Source organism: Tupaia chinensis, unplaced genomic scaffold (assembly GCF_000334495.1).
Source record: "Tupaia chinensis unplaced genomic scaffold, TupChi_1.0 Scaffold000126_2, whole genome shotgun sequence".
NCBI classification, from domain to species: domain Eukaryota; kingdom Metazoa; phylum Chordata; class Mammalia; order Scandentia; family Tupaiidae; genus Tupaia; species Tupaia belangeri.
In genome coordinates this window covers 5,210,688-5,216,996 of record NW_006159594.1, presented here as the reverse complement: position 1 = coordinate 5,216,996, position 6,309 = coordinate 5,210,688, and the positions used below count along the sequence as shown (strand labels likewise).

General features: G+C 38.8%; 1 pseudogene; it reads left to right on the top strand.

Moving 5' to 3' along the window:
* The first annotated feature begins 242 nt into the window (after positions 1 to 242).
* Positions 243 to 6,309, top strand: part of LOC102496917 (leucine--tRNA ligase, cytoplasmic-like) — a 192,220-nt pseudogene continuing 186,153 nt past the window's right edge.

Here is a 6,309-nt window from a genome sequence, read left to right as displayed (position 1 = left end):
GTAACAGTTGACGTATGAATGAGCTCAGAGACAGGTCCTAGTAAGAGTTTCTAGGGAAAAAGAAACATTACGTGTGCACTCAGGATGCATGCCACATATCCATTTATTCTCCTGATATTAATAAAACGGGCTGAAAGAAAGTAGACCAGACTGAGTTCTTCTCAATCCTTTTAAGAAATATTTCAGGAAATATGCCACTAGCTCCTTTTCAATGAGGGATTTCTTCCTAAAGCTCTCCGCAGATGTATAAAGTGACTTTGGATAGCCGGTCTGAGAGAGCAACTGCCAGAGCCAGCTCTCCAGATTGGACTGAATTTGTCAATAATGACAGCATGGAAGTGTTGATGCTGTCCTTCATTTTCTTATCCTGATAAACCTCCCCCTCCCAGAAAATGAGAGAATTTCAACTATCCCTGCTGTGGCCTGATTCTTTCAAATATATGATTTACAATAGACAGGCCAAGTGTTACAACAAAAAATAAAGAATACTTACCATTCATTAAATAGTTTACTCTATCTCAAGAGATAATCCCCTTTACCTCTCAATAATATTGTCAATAATGAGGAAATACACACAATAGAAGCTAAGAGATTTAAAATAAATTTTAATGCATACAATATTAATGTTTATTAACTTCACCAAACCCTGCACATTCATTCAAATTATACACAATCCAATAACATTAACAGCCTCCACCTAAGAGTTGGCAGACTCTAACCAAAGCAGAAAATCAAAGAAATTTTGGCTTTTTAAAAAATTTTACCTCTTTAATGGCCTTTTTCTCTTCTCCTTCCAAACTACTACACCATAATATATACTAGACTATCATTATTTGAGGTCAAAATATACCATCTGAGAATGACTAACAAAGCATTGCACAGTGGAGCTCTGGAAGGCTGACCATAACCCTGATTTTATTTCACACTCACAGTCTCCTCTTTTTTTTTTTCAGAGGTTTTTGCTATAGGGTGCATGCGCTCACCAGGAAGACAGAGAGAGACAGAGAGATACAAAGTGAGAAATCAACCCCCAGGGGAAATGGCCACGCCGCAATCCCTTCTCCTCTATTCTCCTCTCGGGATCTTGGGCACACATGGAGTGAGTTTCAGCCATCAGGTCTGGGACTTGAACTGTGGTCGACTACATGGGAGTCCAGCAACATAGCCATTACTCTAACTGCTGGTCCCCACAGTCTCCTCTTGAACAAAGTTGTCTGAAGCTGGCCAGCAGAGAAGATGGTGCATTGACTTGAGTATTATGGATTTATAAGACCACAAAATGATAGTGACTATCCAACTCTAAGTGAAGGACCACAGAGGACAAGGATTTAAAATACGTAAGAGGGGCCAGCAGGTGACATAGTGGTTGAGGTGCTGAACTCCCTCATGGCTGACCACAGTGTGAGGCCTGGACCAGGCAGCTTACTTTCTGACCTTCTCTTTCTCTTTCCCGCTCGCTCTCTCTCTGTGTCTCTCTCTGGTGAGTATCCATGCCTGATAACAAACTTTAAAAATAGTAATAATGATAAATAAAATAATTAATTTAAAAAGACATACTGTAATAAATAAATGAGCGCCATGAGGAAATTGACAAGATGAATCAGCAAAAATTAGAGAGGAGGTGAAAGTACAAAAGCAAGAGGTATACACAGGTAAAGGCAGGAAATAAATGAACCAGAAGAGGGACTAGGAAAGGAAGCCAAAGTTACCTTGAGGCCTAGAGACGGGGTTGCTGAAACAGCCCTTTGATCTTTCTCCTGTAAACCTACAACGAGCCCTCTCCATAAGTGGTGATTCAAACATGTTTCTTTCTTCCCACCTGTAGGAACCTTAATAATTTTCACCTGTGATAGGTGATTTTTCTGCCTCATGTTTTCCTTGATGGAAGAAACCAGGGGGACTTCCATTTTAGTAACTCCACCTTCTAAAATCCCATTTAGTGAAAACTGGTTTTGTTGTTACATGACTACATTTTATCTCTGGGTGTGGACATTGCATATGTTTAACCGGAGCTTGTTTCTTCCCAAAGAATGTATAAAATTTATTTTTAAAATGTTCCTGTAGCATTTTCATCAGACAAGTTTGTGTTCAGGGGAAAAAAAATAAAAAATAAAATAAAGCAAACAAACAAAAAGCAGCCTTCAATATTCTAGATAAAGGACTTCCTTTCGATTGTTGCCAAGGAGACCTCATCTGAAGCCTCCTTCTGTGCTCGACATACATTGGCTCATATTCATCACTATTGACAGTCTCATATGTGTCACTGTCCAGCAAAAATCCTATCTGTTACTATTAATAAGCTACCCTTTGCCATATTGATTAGTTGCTTATCTGAGCCTTACAGACAGCCTCCCTGCTGTCTTCAAAGCCTTATTAGTAAGAATAGTACCCCTAACTCTTTGCTCCCTATCTTCCAAGACTCTAAGTACATACAGATTTGACCTTAGATATTTTCTTTGTATCTCTGTCTTAGCACTCAAATCAAGAGGTTTTCTTGTACCTTGTTGCAGTGTTAACTCTCAGGCAACCAAATTCTGCTCTATTCATACCTTCTAGCATGCACCAGAAGTAATTTGGATATGGATCCTCTGCTTAACCTACAAATGGCAGAAATCTTCTGAGCTAAATAAGTGTCTCTAAATAAAATGCACAGAAGAAATTTGGTCAAAATACACTCAAATTCTCTGCTTTTTTGTTTGTTTGTTTGTTTTTGTTTTGTTTTTGAGAGGTTTTTGCTATACGGCACATGCGCTCACCAGAAAGACAGAGAGAGACAGAAAGTGAGAAATTACCCCCCTAGGGGAGATGGCCACACCGCAATCCCTCCTCCTTCATTCTCCTCTCAGGATCATGGGCACACACACACACACCCTCCTGACATGAGTTTAAGCCACTGGGTCTGGGACTCGAACTGTGGTTGACTACATGGGAGTCCAGCAACATAGCTATTATGCCAACTGCTGGTCCCTCTCTCTTTTTAATTTTTTAATTTTTTTTTACGTTTCCTGACCTAACTCCATTTCCTGGAAACAATAGCATTAGTTAAGTGAGACTGGTGTAAATCTATTAGATCAGGTTTAATAAATCAGCTTTCTGGCACATAAACTAGACATCAGGAGACAAAGGAGGAGCTTGTTCCAAGCTTAGTCATAAACAGTCCTCCAAAATTCAGATAGTGGGAACAGCCCATAGTCTGGTAGTTTAACAGCTGATTTCACATGGCCAACTTCACATTTTAATTCCTAGACCCAGCAGCTTGAAAAACATGCCATATGTGTGTATGCAGTGCCCAAAATCCTGAAAGGAAAGCGAAATGAAGGAGAATGGATTACGGCATGACTATGCCCCTTTTGATGAATGAGGGACATGTTTTCTCACTTTCTCTTTGACTTTCTCTCTTGATCTCTCTCTGGTGGAGCACATAAACACTCTGGAATGTGATATATCCATATGTATATCAGCACATAGACTCTCTGGTGTGTGTGTGTGTGTTTGTGTGTGTGTTTGTGTGTGTGGATAATCAGATGTTATTTAAGCTTTCTAGACAAATAATGAATTGAGGCCACCCACTAGAGATGTATTTTATTGACATATCTACATAGAAAATACTTTATCTTAAAGAATAACATACGCTAGGGACCAGCAGTTGGCGAAATGGCTATGTCGCTGGACTCCCATGTAGTCAACCGTGGTTCAAGTCCTGGACCCAGAGGCTTAAAATCACACCAGGTGTGTGTGCGTGCGTGCCCAAGATCCCAAAAGGAGAATGGAGGAAAAGGGGTTGCAGCATGGCCATCCCCCTTGGGGGGGGGGATTTCTCGCTTTCTATTTCTCTGTCTCTCTCTGTCTTTCGGGTGAGCACACTCACCCTGTAGCAAAAACCTGTCCTAAAAAAAGAATAACCTATGTTAGCTCAATTTGAGTTTGATGACAATTAAGGAGAAGGTAGTTATGAGCACATACTTCATTCTTTGGCCAATCGAATGACCTCATGTTTGTATTCCAGAGACAATGACTTTGAGAAAAAAATAAAATCTGTTTTCACCAAATTTGCATGAGATATTGGGACCATGAAGTGGCTACTCTAGCTGTTTATACCTGGGATGCTTGTATTAAGCATCCCACAGAAATGGGAGAAAGGACTTCTACTCTCTTTTTTTCTTTTTTTTTTTTTGAGAGATTTTTGCTATAGGGTGCGTGCGCTCGCCAGACAGACAGAGAGAGACATAGAGACAGAAAGCGAGAAATCACCCCCCAGGGGGGATGATCACACCGCAATCCCTTCTCCTCCATTCTCCTCTTGAGATCTTGGGCACGCACGCACACGCGCCCGGCGTGAGATTTAAGTCACCGAGTCCGGGACGTGAACTGCGATCGACTACATGGGAGTCCAGCGACATAGCCATTACGCTAACTGCTGGTTCCCAGGGCTTCTACTCTCTTAAACATAGCCTAATGGCCACACGTGGATTTCTCAACATTAGTGGTAACTTAAGTTTTGTCACAGCAAAGCAGCTTCTGTTCAGTAGAATATCAACATAACTCGATTTCAGTGATTACCATCAAGAGACTTATTGCAATATCAACAGTCTTAAAAATTCTTTGAAGGATTGTGTGGGCATTGATTATGCTAGCAGCAAATATTGCCTTCAAAATATGAAGCAATAACGAGAGCAAGAAAAATATTTTTTTCAGGTTATACTAGGAGTTCCAAAATAATTGGGGAGAACTTTGACAGGGTCCCCAATCCCACACTAAGAGACGGACGGATATACCGTAAAATACTATTTGTTGGTTTTAAGCTTAGTCCATTTTGGTTTCATAGTGGAAATTATCTAAAAACAAGAACTAAGATGCAGAATTCAGAAAAAGTCTCAGCAGTATGTAGGGTGGACAGATATTTGGCATAGGACAGAATGCAAACCAGGCTTGGATTCGTCTGCCATTCACATTCTGGCAGAGAGTGACGGGGTCAAAAATTAGCTTCATGAGACACCATTAGGCAAATGGGTTATGCACACAGCTTGGTGCCCAGAACTGGGAGATGAATGTTGATTGCTGGCTTTCCCAACCCTGCACCTTTGTAATCTCTTCCTTGACCACTTGTTTATTTTTCTTGATTTTTTTTTTTTTTGTAAATATCAAGGGTATTTGATAGAACCATTGGCCTGTGCATTTATACAAAAGAGGTGTAATGTATACATATAAAATAGATAGGAAAAACATTTTTTTAAATGCATAGAATAAAAATTTCCGGTAGCACATTCAGCTCAAGTTGCTGTTTCTTATTTGGGATGCCATTATCGCTTCTTTGCTAGAAGTTGATTTGTCGAATTGTTCACTGTTAGCGATTCACCATCAAATTCAAGAAGTGTGTCATATGAGATTTCACCGAATGTAACAGTTAATCAGTTTCTTTTAATTCACTGCATATATTTTCTCAAAATAACACATACTATCCTTAAGAAAATGAATCCTAAAATATGATCAAAGTAAAAATAACCTGTTCCCTGTGGAAACACAAAGGCTGTAGCAAGTGCCTTTCTAATTTGTATAAACAGAAACAAATAGGTTAATTTTTCCTAAAGAAAATACTCCATGAGTATTTTATGTGATTCTGAATTATATTAGCCAGCATTCCTCTAATTATTATTTTTTCATGGGCATCCATTTTTCAATAATAATATTAGAAAATAATTAATACCTTCAGGATAAGGACCTGAACTTTATGCAAATATAGATTAGAGAAGTCCAAATTATTTTTTAATGAGCTATATGTATTATGTCTCCCTATCTAGAGTTCATCTGGACCATGGCATTAAATAAGCGTAGAGTTAATTAAGCGTATTATAACTATTCCTGGCTTCTGCTTTTATTAGTATGAATCTGCCAGCTCAAAGGCACTCAGCAAACATGGAAATACTTTATCAATACCCCACTCTAAAACACCTTGAAATATTTCAATCCTGTCTATACTCTTGGGATAATTCTAGAAGCTCAAACCTATTGGACTCTTTTCAAAATCCATTACTTTTCTATTTATATAAATATGAATTGCAGAATAGAGGAGGCTTTCTTTGTAGATGTTGATTTATATTAATAGGAGCTATAGTCAAACAATTGCTCTCAAGCACACGCACATATGAAGGTAGGATATCTCTTCCTGCAGAGATACTGGCTCAGGAAACAGATTAAATGAACAGATTCGCTTCATACTTTACTGTGCTAAATTGAATACAAGTCATAATAGAAAATCTCAACATGCAAATGAAATCAGAAGAGCTTTTCTAATTTCAGGAAGTAAATGAG